The sequence below is a fragment of the Ambystoma mexicanum genome, chromosome 6p, assembly GCF_040938575.1.
Source record: "Ambystoma mexicanum isolate Mex_15411 chromosome 6p, UKY_AmexF1_1, whole genome shotgun sequence".
Lineage (NCBI taxonomy): Eukaryota > Metazoa > Chordata > Amphibia > Caudata > Ambystomatidae > Ambystoma > Ambystoma mexicanum.
The window spans coordinates 85,298,100-85,316,029 of NC_090935.1; positions in this window are offsets into that span (position 1 = coordinate 85,298,100).

Genomic DNA, 17,930 nt, shown 5'->3' on the forward strand with positions numbered 1-17,930 from the left:
TCCTCAAACAGCGTTCACTTCTCCTGTTGTCCTGTCTCCTCAGACAGCGTACAATTCTTCTTTTGGCGGGGGTGTTGCCAACGCGCACACGCGCGTATTTTTCATGCGATTTTTCCTGGCAGACGGTGAGTCGCGCACGTATTTAACATCTGTGCTTGCCCCGTGTGTTGCCTACCCCTTCAGAGGTCAGTCTAGGCTGCGTGTGACACGCATACGTTAATTTTTGTGTTTCTGGGTGCCACAGCGTAGTGCAGGTTTATTTTTCCACGCACGTGGTCTAGGAGGGGTTGCGTGCATATTATCTCCCTTTTTTGGGGTGCCTGTGCATTGCGTGACACGTCATCTTCCCCCAGGGGTCACATACAGCCTTGCTAGAGCACTAGGGTACGAATTCCATCGAGTACCCTACCCCTTTAACCCCCAATTGCCCAGGAAAATAGTTTACTGCAACTCCCATACGCACAACAACATCAGTGCCATGGTTGGGAGGCAAGCACGCGGTAAGGGTGGCAAAGGTGGCCGAGCCACAAGAGGTGGCCGTGGTGGATATGGTAGGGGACGTTGCCGGCACTTGCAGGCTGCCCCTAGCCCCCCATGTGTGGGTGACCAGTCAGGGACACCCATGCCCCCCCTGGTTGAGGGTAACGTGGCTGACACCATCCCTGCTCAGCCCTTGTTGGACCAGCCCATTGTGGCACCAGACCTGGCACAGGGTGACTCCATGGCTGACTTCCAGGTCAGCAGGTCTACGCCATGTGTAGCGGTGCACGTTGGTGTCACCAGGCCACGTGGATCAGGGGCAGCTATGTCATCTGCTGCCCCGAGTAGGCAGGGTGGGGAGGCTGCAGGGGCACCTGCAGCTCCATCCACCCCAGCTCTGAGTCTCCCAGCCAGGACAGTGTCGGTCCAGTCCATCCTGCTGACGTTCCCCCTGACTACATCACACTTCAGCTAATGCCTGCACCAAGTCCCATGGTGAGTGTTCATTCCCACACTCCTAGTCCACAGTCCACCGGGGCTCCTGCCCCTAGTGTCCAGAAAGGCGTAGGACACTCAGGATCCCCACCACCTTCCAAGCGGAAGAGGAAGAGTGCTCGTCCAGTATAGGCTGATGCCCCAGACACGGCTACACAGTCCGGCCCACCAAGGAAGCCTAGCTTCAATCAGGCCGAACTTGATGCACTTGTTGAGTATGTGTCCGCACATGACAGCGAAATGGTGATTACTGCAGGATGCAAGACCACACCTGCACAACGTCAGGCACACTGGCAGACCATTGCGGACCTCATAAGTGCCCTTGGATTTGTGAGGCGCACAGCTAATGATTGCTACAAGCGCTGAAATGACCTGAAGCGCAGGGCAAAGAAAAAGCTGGCCTCAAGTCATGCCGCAACTCTAGTGACTGGAGGTGGGTCTCCAGCAGAGGACATAGAACTCACTCCACATGAGTATGTTGCTGGGACCTATGTCACGGAGGAACAGATCCAAGGCATGGGAGACCTGCCAGATTACGGGGCATTGTCCGGTGAGTGCACATGCATGTGTGTGTCATCCATGTACATGGTGTGTGTGTGAGGGCTTCTGATTGTGCCAGGTGAGGGTGTGTGTGCCTGAGTGGTTTGGGTCACCCATGTGCTTCATCCAATACATTCTGCGCACCAGGATTTGGGTATTGCAGTATCCCTTCTGGCAACAGTAGACATTCAGCCCAACTTCACGCCAGTTGCCCTTGAAGTGTCATGTTGCCACAACATAGTTGCGTATTAGTCTGTGTTCATTCAGGTTGATTGTCTGCATTCCACCACTTTCACTAGGCATTTCTCTGTCCTATTGTCACATGTGTGACATGGCTATGGTACATGCCATCTGTGTGATGGCATGTGTCATGTATGTGTATTGGACATGCCAATCACAGGCCAATGTGTGCACTGCTAGCCAGCATGCAGCAAATGTGTTGGTCTTCCATCTTGGTGTCATCAATGTGTGCCATTTGCCTCCCCTTCATACGCAGTGACGGTGCATCCATGGGAGGATTATAGTCGTGTGGGACATGTGTCAATGAAGTACTGTTTCTGTTGCTTCTCAGCCCTAATTGTGTGCCATGGTGCTAATGCCTGTTCCTGTTTCTTTTCTTTCATGTCTTTGCATGGGATGACGCACTTGATACTGCTGGGGTTGTGGAGATGGTGCAGACCCAGGAGGGGTCTCAGGCCCAACCGGGCTCCAGTGAGGGACGTGGTGTGGTGGTGGGTGAGAACCCACACTTGCTGCAGACCATCATCTCAAGGGGTGTCTCTGGGTGCACCGCCCCCGAGCTCTATTCAGGTGTCGATTCGGATGATGAGACCTATGTGCCATCGCAGGTAAGTGTTTCTGGGAGGGATTCTGTACTGTCCAGCCCACCTGCACCAGGGGTAGAACCCTCAATGGCGATGTCAGTGTTGGTAGGTCCGCCTTTGGTGGTTACGGATGCAGCGTCACACTCCGCAACATCTGATCCTGTTCCTGGGCCAGAAGATCAGAGGGGGAATGCAGTCCTGCTGCCTCAGGCAGTGCCGGCACAGCAAGGCGCAGTTCGCCTTGCCCCAGACAGGTGTGGTGCCCGCCGACGCGGTGGCCGTACGCCACCTGGCAATACCGCATGGGAGCAATCCATATACGGTATGGCAAACCAACAGGCAGCATCATCTGAGATGATGGCTCAGGCCATGGATAGGGTGGCCACTTCCATTATCCCCCAAGAAAGGCTGATTGAACAACTACAGCAGGCAACAGACTCCATTTGACAGTCACACAGGGAGGACATGTTGGCGTCCAACAGGGACAGGCGGGCGGCACTGGAGACTCTGCGGGAAGCCATTTCTATTGAGTCCCAGGGCCACAGAGAAGCCCTGAGGGTGGAACTCCGTCAGCTCAGGGTAACTCTTGTTGAGCTTGAGGCTTCAACTAACACAAGGACAGAACAGCAGCTGGAGCGGCTCACACGTACGCTCTCAGCTGAGATGCAGGCAACTAGGGAGGAGGTACGGGCATCCCGTGAGTTGTTGCATGGGGACCTCTGCACGATTATCCTCCAGAACCAGACCTTCCACACCTGCATGCTTGCTACCATGGAGGACCAGACTAGGGCTTTGCATGGGCTGCCTCCCACAGTGCCACCACCTCCTGAGGCAGCTGCAGAGGTTGCGGAGAGCGACAGCAGCAAATCTCTCACAATCGGGTAGCCGTGCAGGCCATGAGCCCATGGAGGTGTTTTTTGTTCGCAAGATCCACACGGGTGGGTTTTGGTGTGCACCCTGTCCTCGGACCTCCTGGGTGGCCTCCCCCACACCCCTTGGCCCATTCATGGGCATTTTTGATTTTTGATTTTTTGGACAGTGTGTTGCCTTGTGTGGCTCCCGTGGGCATACGCTGTATTGTGGCTGGGCACATGCAGGCTTGTCCTGAATTTGGGTCAGATGCTTGGGTTTGGGTTTGTGTGACACACACCCCTCCTGCTTCCCGTTTCCATGGGCTTGCAAAGGGTGTGCCCAAGTGACATTGACTTACACGGTGACGTTGGACTCCCATTTGATGTGTGGGCAGTCTGTAGTCAATACTGTGTATACATTCCTAGTGCATATTGTTGTTTTATTGTACACTGCATGGTGTATTGATATGTGCCTCTGCATCCATCTCATCCTCCTAATTTGCAGGTCCATTTGTTATGTCTTCACAAGGCGGTCTACTTTGGAAATGGAGCCCATGTTGTAAGCAATGCACCTACACTTTTGCGTGGCGCTAACACTGTACAGTTGGAAGTGTTCGAAGTGCTGGCAGTATCAGGTAGTGAGGCTACTAATTGTGTAAGTCCATACTGTCATGTTTATGGTAAGTTGGAGGTTGTGTAGGTGATTAGTATTATTGGTAAGTATTTGGTAATGTGTGTTGTTGGTCCTACATTACTGTGAGCATTTCATGTGTGGCCAGTTTCCATAGGGACACTGTAGTTTGTGACACTTGTGTCATGTTGTGGGGATTAATTTGTTTGCTCTCACATAGCATGACATGCCATGCTGTGTTGTGTAGCAGTGCCGGGGAGGGGTTGGTTGACATGGCTCTGTTCTCATGTTGTATTTTGTAAATGGGTATTCATTTTTGCTGCATAGAAGTGTGTCTTTTGATGATACCGCATTGGTGGTGTTTGTGTAGGTAGGGATGCACACATTGTGACACTTCCAGATGAACAATCGCATCATTATTATTCATCATAATTGTCAGATTGAGTCATCATTGATTGTCAAATGGTATGTGCCAGGGCTGTGTGCACTCCACAGGGGTGTGATTTCTATGTGAAGTAATTAGCCACCAGCTGCGTACGGGCTGCCTCACCCCATGCCCTTTCCCCTCCCATGCGCAGCGGGCGTGCATGTGGTTGGGGATGTGGGGGCACCACCATGTCCACAGCCAGGCCCCGGCGTGTTGCAACATTGTGCAGGACACATGCTGCCACTATGATCCTGCACACTACTGGGGAAGCGTATAACAGCTGCCCACCAGAATGGTCAAGGGAGCGAAAGCGTGACTTGAGCACTCCGAATGTGCGCTCCACTATGCCCCGTGTTGCAATATGGGCTGTGTTGTATCTTACCTCGGGAGGCGTGATGGGGTTCCGAATTGGCGTCATCATGTGGGTGCTCAGAGGGTAGGCACTGTCCCCTGGGGAGGTGGTGATGGGGATCATTAGTGGGGTAGTGACATTACTCTGTATCTGTCATGCATGTGTGTGCTGTGGCATTTATACTCACCAAGCAGCCATGCATCGCCATGCCGCCCAGCTTCCATGTCCCGGTTTAGGGTTGACATCCTGTAAATGAAGCTGTTGTGGGTGGACCCTGGATAGTTGGCATATACTGAGGTGATGATTCCCTTGGCATCACATACTACCTGGACATTGATGGAATGCCAGTGCTTGCGGTTTCTATAGATGTGCTCAGATGCCCTGGGGGGATGTAGAGCCACATGGGTGCAATCAATGTCACCTAGCACTTTGGGGAATTGTGCCACCCTGTAGAAATCCTGGCTGACAGCCTGCCTTTCTGCAGGTGTTCTGGGCAGGTATATGTGCCTGCGGACTGATGGGTGTGCAGTGATGATGGCCAACACCTGGTGTAGGCACCGTGACTGCGTGGCCTATGACACCCCCCCCACTATGGCACTTGTCCGCTGAAATGACCCGGTAGCCAAGAAGTGCAGTACATTGAGGACCTTCTCCAGGGGGCTGAGTGCTTGGGAGCACAGGGTGGGTGATGTGAGGTCATCCTCCCACTCACTGACCAGGTCGAGTATTATGTGTGGTGGAAACCTGTACCTCCCATACACCTGGTCATCAGGCATACCAAATAGGCTGGTTCTGGGTGTGAAGATTCTGGCCCTGACTATCCTTCTCCTCTTCCTGCGGTATCCCACGGCCACTGCTGCTAGGAACGGTATATTCATCCTGGCGTCTGAGCTTGTTTGTTGTTTGCGCACTCTTTTATGCTGCGCAGGACGTGCGCCTGCTTCATGCTGGCATACATGTTTCCGGATTGGACCTTTTTTTTTGGCGCGTTGTAGGCGACCTTGTAAATCTTTCCGCCCACCCCAGGAATACACGTAACACGCTCTCCCAGCCCAGTCGCGAGTAAATATTCCCGCCCATCCCTGGAATACACGTACCCCACTCTCACAGGCCCAGTCGTGTGTGGAACTTCCCGCGCACCCCGAAATACACATACCCAGGGCAATCGCGTGTGGAACTTCCCGCGAACCCCGTAATACACGTACCCTGCTGATATCGCATGTGGAAGTTCACGCGGACCCATAATACATGTACCCTGATGAAATTGCATGTAAGACTACCCGCGCACCCCTGAAATACACGTAGCCAGGCAAATCGCACTGCTGGGAAGAGACATGAGTGCGGGCCTGGTGGAGGGTGCCCCACAGTGCTGGGGGTGGGGGTGCAGGGAGACAGGACTGGGGGCCTGGTGGAGGGTGCCCTACAGTGCTGGGGGTGCAGGGGGACATGAGTTGGACATGAGTGGGGGCCTGGTGGAGGGTGCCCCTGAATGCAGGGGGGTGGGGGTGCAGGGGGACATGAGTTGGACATGAGTGGGGGCCTGGTGGAGGGTGCCCCTTGATGCTGGGGAGTGGGGGTGCAGGGAGACAGGACTGGGGGCCTGGTGGAGGGTGCCCCTGGATGCAGGGGGGTGGGGGTGCAGGGAGACAGGAGTGGGGGTCTGGTGGAGAGTGCCCCTGGATGCTGGGGGGTGGGGGTGCAGGGAGACAGGAGTTGGGGCCTGGTGGAGGGTGCCCCTGGATGCAGGGGGGTGGGGGTGCAAGGAGACAGGAGTGGGGGCCTGGTGGAGGGTGCCCTACAGTGCTGGGGGGTGGGGGTGCAGTGAGACAGGAGTGGGGGCCTGGTGGAGGGTGCCCCTGGATGCAGGGGGGTGGAGATGCAGGGAGACAGGAATGGGGGCCTGGTGGAGGGTGCCCTACAGTGCTGGGGGGTGGGGGTGCAGGGAGACAGGAGTGGGGGCCTGGTGGAGTGTGCCCCTGGATGCAGGGGGGTGGGGGCGCAGGGGGACATGAGTTGGACATGAGTGGGGGCATGGTGGAGGGTGCACCACAGTGCTGGGGGGTGGGGTGCAGGGAGACAGGAGTGGGGGTCTGGTGGAGGGTGCACCTGGATACTGGGGGGTGTGGGTGCAGAGAGACATGAGTGGGGGCCCGCTGGAGGGTGCCCATGGAAGCTGGGGGGTGGGGGTGCTGGGAGACATGCGTTGGTGGGCAGTAGTGCAAGGTGACATGTGGGTTGGCTGGGGGCATGGCCATGGTGGATGGGGTACCTGCGGGACATGTGCAGATGTGCAGGGTAGTCCCCTGTGGTGTGGGCCACCTGCAGGGGCCGTGGAGGGTGTATAGGGGACAGCTGGGAGGACCCACGCGGCCAATTCACGTGTGGGACTCCCCGGCACCCCGGAAATACACGTAGGCTGCTGGATTCAAGTGTGGAATTTCCCACGCACCCGGAGTACACGTACCCTGCTGAAATTGCGTGTGGAACTTCACGCGCACACCGAAATACACGTACCCTGCAAATTTGCATGTGAAACTTCCCGCGCACACCGAAATACACGTGCCCAGGCCAATCGCGTGTGGAACTTCCCGCGCACCCCGTAATACACGCACATGCTATTTTTCACACAGCGGGTGTCCGTGTTTGTCGGTACCCCTTTGCACCTCATTTGTCCTAGAGGGCCACAGTATGGATCATTCATCATAGCTGTATATGGGTGCTTTTTGTTAGCGCACATTTTGGCGCACATTTATTTCAGGCGCAGGGACACTACCGCCTGCTTTCTTGTGGCGTACTTGTTTGGCCCTGTGCGCGTCTTTGACCGTGCGCTGGTTTGCCCTATTCGATTCCATGAATACGAGTTGTAGGCGAGCGTGTGGGCGTTCCGCGCACTTGACTCCTGTACTTCCCCCGTGACGCCCATATTTTCATGCGTTGTTCCCCATTCCGAGTGTTACACCCCGTGTTCCGCCTACTTTTGTAATGTGCGCCGTGCTGTGTGCAATTTCGTAGCGGCTGTGGTGCACGCCGTTGGATGACCTGTGCGCCGGCATGCGCCACGCACTTTTTCAGCGCACATCCAATATTTTTCTCGCGCACGGACTTCCATGAATCGATGTGCGCTGGTTTCGCTGCGATTTTCGCAGTTGCACTGCGATTTTCGCACTTTTACTGCGAATCGCACGTTTTGGCACCTCTGCGCCGGAATTTTCGGCGCACATTAATTCCATGAATCGGCCTGTTAGTATTGGAGTGTGGTTACTTTAAAGGTCTACTCACGTTTTATTTGGCTAAATTTGTTAATATCGAGTTTACTGACTGTACCGCATTTCTATGGGAAAGACTTATGAATAGTGCACACTACCCATTAATTTTAGCCCTGGGTAATTTTTTAAAAATCATAGAAACAGAACTCAAGAGATTTGAAACTCAAGAAAAAACAAAGATGTACGATTTTATTTTTCAAAAACTTCCATTTAAAGTATATATCAATTAGAATGCATTTTAAATTTATTGTATGAATATATGTCTTGTAAACGGACAATGATATGAAATGACAAAAATTGAAAATTTTACATTTGTTTTAAATGTGTTTCACGATTTGTATATGTAAGATGTGTTTAACATGTGATAATTATGATTCAATTTTGTAAAGGTTTTTTTAACCAAAAACAAATTAAAAAAAAAGAAGAGAAGGGGCAGCTGATGCAGGGATGAAGCCAGCCTGCAGACCCCTGAGGCATCAGTCACTGTGGGGGAAGGAAGATAGTGCGGCCGCAGCCGTGACGAAACACCCTCCCACTTGAGAAGTGTGACCGATGTGCCACTGCGGAAAGCCGCCGGGGCAAAGGTGGTGCGGCCACAGCTGTGAAGAAACAAACCCTGCTGGGGGAAGAGTGACCGCTGTGCCCCGATGGTAAGCCGCCAGGGCAAAGAAGAAGGAAAGCGGAATCCCCATCAGATCAGGCTGAGAGTGCCCCCACAAGTGGCAGCACCTTCCCTAGTGGTGCCACTTTGCCGCTGGAGCATCGGTAATACCGAGGTACCGGTGGTGATAGTGATAATGAAGTGCTCCGATTTGAAGCAGTACTGAGGAAAGCTCCAGCATGATCCCGGTCCCTGAGGCAGTGAAATTGAGTACATGCTCCAGTCGGGAGCCTTGCTATGGTGCTCCGGTCGGCTCGGAGCAGAAAGAAAATAAAAGAAGTGCGCTCCATGCCGGCGGTTATAGTATGTGCCCAGCCCACGAGACAGTGAGAAAATATGCATGCTCCATGCCGGAGCAAATGCATAAGAAGCAGGCGGCTGGCCATACGAAGAGCCCGGGCCGCGTGGCGGTGATCATCCAAAATACTCTGGTGTCGGAGCTCTTGCAAAGCAAGAGCCCCAACGGTGATCCCTGGCCCGTCAGCGATTAGGAAAGTGCTCCATATCAGCACAGACATATAATGTGCTCGTAGCATTGGAGGAATGCCGTCAGATCGCGGACCCCAATGACAGTAACAGGGACGGTTGTGCTCCATATCTCCATGTCAGAGAAGGTGAAGGGAAAGGACTCTGCGCACCAAAGACAGCCCTGTGTTAACGAAGTGTATCATTGCACCAGCACCAACAAAGGCCACACTGTGTCTAACGTGGGACTTCCACCCTTATGCTCCTCAGGGCTCCAGGCCATGAGCGTTTAAGCATCCTGTGCTCTGTGCACTGAACATCTCACCAGTATTATCAAGCATGGGATGCTGCATGCGCAGGACTTGACAAAGTAAAGACCCTCAAGCAATGGGTAAGATGCGCTCTTCGCTGCCAGGTGAACACAGAGGCTGAATCCCACTGTGCACCTTTTTAACACCGGGCAATTCCTGCACTGCCAGCCAGATAAGAACCCGTGCACTGCACCAGCAGTTGAAAGGCATGGCACAACAAGAATAAAAGTAATCATCTCCTGGCACAGTGCCATCAGGAAAACAGGAGACCCTGCCACGGAAGTCACTATGTCTGCCCTACAAGTGACCTCAATACCATACCACTAATGTCCCCTACTGTGCCGTCTAAAAACCAGGGAGCTAGCGGCCCAGACTGCCTGCCAATACTGTCACCCTGCATACCATGACATCGAAGGACCGGGCCAATGTGGGCTTGGGGGAGATACCTGCCGGCACCCTGAGATCAGCCAACAGCTAGTGTCTGACCAACAAACACCTGCGGCCCTGACGCCTGTCATGAGGAGGCCGTGCATCAGGCAAGGTAAGGGTTTGCGCCCTTGTGTGCCCCTGGAGAGAGTGGCAATCCTAACTAGGGGAATATCACTGAAAAGGGGGGTGAGTGATGTCCTGTCAGCCCGTCCCCTGTCAACATTACAGGGGGCAGCCTGGACGCCCTGCAATCTGCGTCTCGCTGCCCTGCACACAACATCAAGGGACTATGTCGATGTGGCCCCTGGTACCTGCCAGGTGCGGCTTTGCCAGCCTTGGACTATGCCATCAATGGACCTGGACCCGGGGGAGTGACTCCGGAACGGACAATGATGGAAAGTGAACTGGTCTCCTGCAGTCCTGCGATTGCAGAAAGAGGACTCCATAAACATGCGTTTTGATGCTGTGAACCTGCATGCTAGCCACATGCTTAAAGTGGTCTCAGTGAAGGAACAGTGATGTGAAGCTGTGTTTCCGCAGTTGGTCGGGGTGCTCTATATGGTACCAGTAGCTACCCATGGACGTCATGCAGTGGTTGCAATTCCATACCCCAGGTTAATAAAGGGTTTTGTAAATTTGTGGCCTAACTGCCAAACATCCACTGGCGGTTCACCCACTGTGACTGTCACCTGAGGGTGATGGATTGATATGTGTTGTATGTGTTTAAATATGTGAGCCCCATGTGTGTAGCAGTGGGATAGCCTAGTGGTTGTTGATCCCATGATTCTGAAGTAGCCCATGTACTGTCGTTCTGTAACGGGGGAGGATATCATTTCTGTTGTAGTCGCATGTATTTGTTTGTTATGAAAAAGGAGGAGTGTTGTGTAGTAACCCTCCCATGTGTGTTGCCCTTTTAAGGGGATGTGTCCCTCCCACGTGTATTGCCCTTTTAAGATAGGCCATGACTGTGTTATGGCCCAAGCTAATAAAAGGGGGCCCTGCAGGCACGTGCAACAGAACGGCTGCAGACTCCGAAATGGAATGACCTGAGTCCGTGTCTAATTACGGCCTGCAGGCCAGGTTGCTATGGGGCCCCCTGCAAGCCATGCAGGCAGGGTCCGCATGTGCGGGTAAGGCTTGCCCTACTTCGCCAAGACTGGGTGTCCCCCAATCAATCCCTCGAGGCACTGAGCCTCCGTGGTGCTGGTGTCCCATAGTACCACAGGGGGATGGCGCGATGTCCATGACCAGCCTCCCGCCCCCGTAACAATGCATAATGAGTCTTGTGTAAATCTTGCTAGAGGTCATTATGGCTGAGTAATGTATGCCGCATTAAGATGATAAATCTTCGCTGGGGGTGTAACTATTGTTGGCCAGTGAATAGAATGATGCAGCCCAATTCTTGTCCCGGTATATGGGTTGTGCTGTGCAGATTGTGAGTTATGAACTTTCTATAGGGCTAGTGCCCAGACTCTTGAGCTCCTAAATCAAATATGCTATTCAGTTTAGAATTTAGATCTGATGAAGTACTGTTCTTAAGCTCATATAATGTCGATCATTGTTATCAAGGGCTCTCCTTTGGTATTTCTATAGAATGTATAGTCACAGTAGTGGTTGTGAAAAATGAGGTGTTATAACCACACGCGTATGCAGAACACAAGCATGCAGACGGGATAGAGCCCGCGGATAGCAGACATGACATTTAAGGCGGTGAACTCGGCAACACATTAAACAGAAGGGAAACACCCACAAAGTCATTATTTTGCTGGCTCAAGGACTTCAACCTCTATTTCTTCAAGTTGCCAGACACATTTTGTGTGCAAAATACAATTATTTAGAACATTACCGTGTTAATAGGTCGAAACATGTGTCGGCTCACCATACCATAATTAAATCGAACTTTAAGAAGACTTATATTGAACATTTCTATTTATTTCACTCATAATATCAGACGTGATTACCTGAGAAGGCAATGCGCAAGTCGCCTATATCCAACCTAATTCATTGAGATTAATGATTGCATTCAATCTACCATCAAAAGGCTGCAATGGGACACTTTATTGATGGGAGAGTGACTAATGTGCTTCCATCCACCTGCTGCAATAAGCAGTCTGCCCTACAGTCAACTACTTAGAGCCAAACGGATAGTCAGTGACACAAATGTGAGCATCAAACAACTTGAAGTAGTAGTAAATAGATTTCAGACTAGCATTTATCAGACAGATAAATTAGAACAAGCAAGGCCGAAAGCAGCAACTAAAACAAAGAACACATTATTAGAAAGCCCACAGAAACAGGATTCACTTGCATTGTAATTTGCATGCAAACTTACAATAGAAAGTAGCAAAATCAGAAAATCGATAATAAAGTACTGGGTTATTCTTAGAAATTGCAGCCACCTGAATGAACTCTTTACAGAACATACAGTGTGTGTGTACCAATGTAGCAACAATTTAAGAGATTTGCTTATCTGCACCAAGAGAAAAAAGGCTGGAATAAAAAACCTTTCTGTGTTTGCATTGTGTAAATTGTAACAATGTTATAAAAGGCAATGTGTATTCCACCCAACAAGTGTCAGAACATTGTTTTTGAAACACTTTGCAACTTGTGATTCCAAAGATGTTGTTTATTGCATAAGTTGTCCCTGTGGGCTCCTTTCCTTAGGACAGACCAGCAAAAAGGCCAAACTAAGATGGTGTGAACATCAATCTAATGTAAGGACCAATAATGCAAGGGGCCCTTTTGAGAGTAAATTCAATGAGAAGAGACACAATGTTGCACTGATGAAGTTTCTGATCTTAGAAGACCTCAAAACGAACACACCACAAATTGACAAAGAGACTTAATTGAAGCAAAAGGAGACATTATGGATCAATTAACTTGATTATTTGTTCCTAGGAGGGATGAATGAAAACAAAGGTTTTTAATGTTTTATTTAAACTTAATTGAACTTATCAATAAATGGTTCAGTTTTTATTAGGATATTACAATGTTACCATGAAGACAATGATAGGATTTTGAGTCACATGGAATTACCCTAGGTATCAATGTCTTAATATATATTAAGAATGTTTTTTTATCTTATTGTTGTAAATACTAAAGATTTTGTAAGACTTTGTACATTTTCTAAAAATTTAAAATAGTACATTTCTGCTAAATTTCAATAAAAAAATAATAAAAAAAATCAAATAAAAAAAATCAATGTCTTCTTTTCTTTTCTAGTTGAATTCTACTAGTGATACATTATCTAGTAAGTTATGGCTATCTGCATTATTACATTTCACAACAATTTATATTTCTCATAAATATGGCTTGACCATAGATATTCTTTTCCTGACATGCTTTCTGTGTGGACACTGCTGTCCTTTAGATAAGAGAAACAGATAATGTTTTACTTACGATCCTGTTCACTGCAGTGGTGACGAGCACTGTGACATCATTGCACAGCCATTCGGGAGGTCATGAGCCCTGCACTTTCTTCCAGTATTTTTGCAACATAAACAGTGTTCTCAGTGCTTGTGGTCTCTAACAATTTTTGAAGAAACCTCTGTGGACCAGGAGTAGCATCTTTGAATTATTTGCCCATGAATGTGATATGATATGATATGATATGGCATTTGTAACGCGCCTATACACAAGTGTTTCAAGGCGCGACGAGGCGGGGGGGAACAAGGGGAGACAGACAAGGATCCTACTAGGCCAGGTGTCATTCAGACCGCGCAAGTGCAAGGGTAGAGGGCACTGGGAAAAGTGCAAGGGGAAGGGGAGAGGGGAAAAGTGCAGTACATGGTTAGTAGAATACAAGATAAATAATAGGGCCAGCTGGTGGCAAGTGCAAGGAAAGTGCAGTACAAGGTTAGTAGAATACAAGATAAATAATAGGGCCAGCTGGTGGCAAGTGCAAGGTAAGTGCCGGGAGAAGGGGCTGTGGGATACAGAGACAGTCCCGTAGTGCAGGTAGGCAGTGCAGGGAAGAGAGGCTGGGCCAAGGACCGAGATCGGTGAGTGGCCCGGTAGCAGTAGCAGATTCGGTGCAGGTTCAGTGATTTTAGCAGGGGAGAGAGGGAGAGAAAGCGGATGCAAAGAGGAAGGTTTTGAGGTGCTTCCAGAACCAGAGATGGTTCTCCTCAAGTTTCAGGGAGGCAGGAAGGCTATTCCAGAGGGAGGCCCCTGCTGCGGAAAGAGATCTACCCCCAGCTCGTTGCTTGGAGAAGCGGCTGACCCTGAGGTAGTTGGAGGTGGATGAGTGAAGAGCATGAGAAGGAAGATATTTAGGAAGAGAGAGTTGAAGGTATTTTGGCCCAAGGCCCTAGAAGGCCTTGTGGACAATGCAGAGGGTTTTGAACTTAATCCTCGCAGCCACTGGGAGCCAGTGTAGTCATTTCAGCCCTGGAGAGATACGGTCCTTGGGCTTGAGGCCAAGGACAAGTCTCGCAGTCCTGTTCTGGATGAGTTGCAAAGGGCGGAGAGTGGAGGCAGGAAGATTTAGATAGAGGCTGTTACAGTAGTCCAGCTTCGAGAGAACCAGGGCTCTGGAGACAGTGAGCTTCTGGGGGAAGTAGAGGAAAGGAAGGATCCCTCTGAGGAGGTGTAGCTGGTAGTGTGACTTCTTAGAGACGTCAGATATGTGAGGAGCGAAAGAGAGTGTGGAGTCGAAGATGACCCCAAGGTTCTTTGCCTTGCAGGTAGGCGCAGGAAGAGGGCTAAGGGAGGCCGGCCAGAGAGCTTCAGGGAAGGAGGGAGTGGGTGTGCCGATAAGTAGAATCTCAGTCTTACTGGCATTAAGGCAGAGGTCGTTGGCAGCACACCATTCCAGGATAGCAGAGAGACAGTCAGAGATGAGGGAAGGGGAGGAGGAGGCTGAGGGTAGCCTGAAAATGAGCTGGGTATCATCCGCGTAGCACTGAAAGTTGGGACAGAGAGCGGCGATGCGGTGAGCAAGAAGTGCCAGATACTGGTTGAACAGCCAGGGGGAGAGGTTAGAACCCTGGGGGACACCACAGGTAGAGAAAAAGATGTCAGAGAGGAAGGAACCCAGTTGGACCTGGGAGGGTCGATTGGAGAGAAAGGAGGTCAGCCACGCCAGAGCCTGACCAGTGATACTCAGGTTATCACGGAGACGGTTGAGCAGGATGGTGTGGTTGACAGTGTCAAAGGCAGAAGAGAGGTTGAGCAAAATGAGAACACAAGGGGTGTTAGAGTCAAGGTTAGAGAGCAGGTCCTCACGGATGTGTACGTATTATGGTACCCATATGGCCCATACTGTAGATATGTTTTTCTCTTACGTTTTCTACAGCAAACCCAGGGTCCCCCTGATCTAATACAAACTTAGATACATTAACAGGTACCTTTCATGCTCTATTTGTGACAAATCCTAACAGTAAAGGTCTAGACGCTACGGTTTTCAATTATACAGACATATTACAGACAATCTTGCACATTACTGAGAATGGTTTAATTAGCCCAAGAGCATTTTTTTTTTATTTTGGTTGGTTCATAATATTGAACCTTTCAAAAGAAATGAGAAGGTCTTTTACATTCAAACTTAATTTCATCATTTACATTTAAAACAATATTTACAGTTTAACTTATGATAATGCAAAACAGTATCCCACTAAAACTGAAAGCAATATCTAAAGGCATAGAATGGATTTCCATTTCCACAATAAATGAGATGAAAATTTCACTTTTTAAGAAATTAGGTCTTTTACATTCATACTTAATTACATCATTTGCATTTCATGCTTAATTACATGATTTACATTTCAAGCAGCATTTACAGTTTAACTTATGATAATGCAAAACAGTATCCCACTAAAAGCGAAAGCAATATCTAAAGGCATAGAATGCATTTCCATTTCTACAATAATTGAGATGGAAATTTTACTTTTTATATCTCTCACGTATCATCCCACTTGCTTTCCACTTTGAATATTGCGTCAAGATACTGAATAATTGTAATTCGTACTGATAGGTTGTTGTTAGTAAATAGCCATTGCCATGCTTGTGCCTGGTTCATTGGAGTTACTGAGGCAGTGACTCTCCCAAAATAGTTTTTACGCTTAGTTACAAGATTTGTGCATGCTATTAAGCAATGCTGCAAAGTTTCTTTTTGCAACTTGTCGTTACACCATCGACAAAAGTTTTGTTCTTCTGGAATTTGTCGCCTTCTGGCTAGTATATCTTGTGTATGCCATAAATTAAGCCTAAACCGTAGATATTGTTTACGTATGTAAGGCGAAGGACATTTATGCAGATAATCCGCTAATATTCCCACTTTTTTGTGTCCAAAAAGATTGATGTCATAGTCTTTCAAGGACATACAATTGTCTAATGTGATGATCCAATCGTGTTGAAATAATTTGGTTTTGGCTCGAATGGGATTATATATTAGCTTATCGAGGGATATATCAGCATCAGCAAGGATATTCAAGGTATTTTGGTACCATATACTTGGAAGGGTGTCTTTTGCTGATAACAAGTAGTGTGCTAAGATTCCCAAGATATTTGTTGACAATAAGCCTACCAAGCATTTTCTCAACAATGCACACCTTTCACATTGTACTTGTGAATACAGCGATGCCAACCCTAGTTCAAACCGAATTGCAGCTCGAGGAGTGCTATTTAGAAGTTGTTGTACCTTTTTCCAAAACTTGGATTCGAGCAGGTCCCAATACTTGCGATTATTTGGTAGGCAAGCTTCAGAGCCATATGTTAGTACTGGGATTGCTTTTTGTTTATCGAACATGACAATATGTTTATAAGAATATTTAGCAAACCTATAAGTTAATATATTAGCTTGAGCTATTATTATGTATTAAGGTACATTGTCCTTTGTAAACTCAACAAGGGCTATGTCTGTTGACATGATGTCTTGCAGCTGAGGAATATCGGAGAAGATTGCTAAAACCGATTTCCGATCAGATCATATTGGGTGATTGGGTATGGGCGACAGACCAAGGTTAGAGAGTAAGGAGCCGGGTGCTTGGTCAGTAAATTGGGAGCCTTTTCACTAGACCCACCACCACATTTTTTTATTTTTTTTATTTTCTTTACATTCCTTGCTAATCGCGGCTTCTCCCCTTTCATCACTTGTGCCAATAATACTGGTGAGAGCCATCTGTAGCAACTGTAGGGCTTGGGCGGGCATGATTGGTGGATTTGGATTAGTTTTGGGTTCTTGTAGGGCGGCTACACATTTAGCTTGATCTCCAGACCAGGCCTGAGTTGTCAGGCATTTGATGGGTAACAAAGGGCCTTTTTGAGACTCAGACCTTTGAGGACCTGTGTGGTTTAAGCTAACAGAGGCTCCGCCATCTTGGTCCCGCAGGGGCTCTTTGTTCATGCTAGTATGGGGTTGCACAAGCGAAGCCGCCACACTATTCACGGGAGTTGCGCTGGCCGGGATTCTTGTTGACATACGGTCTGTCATATAGGCATCCACGGCTTTGCGCATCTCCGTACGCTGATCCATGTCTGCCTCCCTACATTGGGCAGTTTCTACTTCAGAGGGTTTATCATTATTTTGTAGCAGGGTCACAGCTTTAAATAAATTGTCTAAAGGTGCATGCGGCAGGGCCAATATTTCATTGGGTATTAATCCGTTGCCTGCTTTAGCTAGTTCTTGCCGGTGATATTTCTTTGCTATCGCCTTAGATGTTATTATGGAGTTCTTCATTTGCTTTGCCATTGTGAGAGCCTTGAAAAATTGTTTTGTTTTTGATGGGGTGGTTTTGGGCTGTTGTTTTTGGTTCTTAGATAATTTGGTTTGTGCGGATGTTTCATTGGAGACTATTTTAGCATTGTCAAAAATCGTGTGGGCAGTTTTATTTTATTTTTGGGAGCTTTCAATTGGGAAGGCTGTGTGTCCTCTACCAATGTTATTACCGCATTAGGTAAGTTTGGCGTGACACTCGCATCTGGAATGAGCCCACTAACCATTGGAATTGCATTTTGATGTTGAATTTCAGGTATTTCTTCACTTGTTTGGGAACCGTGAGAGATGCTCTTTTGGCAGTGATCCTCTTGCCTGAAGGTCCCAACCACTTTGTTTTAGAGAAACACAGTCGTTTCTGCCTGCCATTGAAGAATTGTTTTAATTTGGGCATGTTGTGTGTTCCTTTTACCCTCTAATGTTTCAAAAAGTTTGGTCATAGTCTGTAAAGCTAGGTTCATAGTTGTAAACGTGACCTCTAATA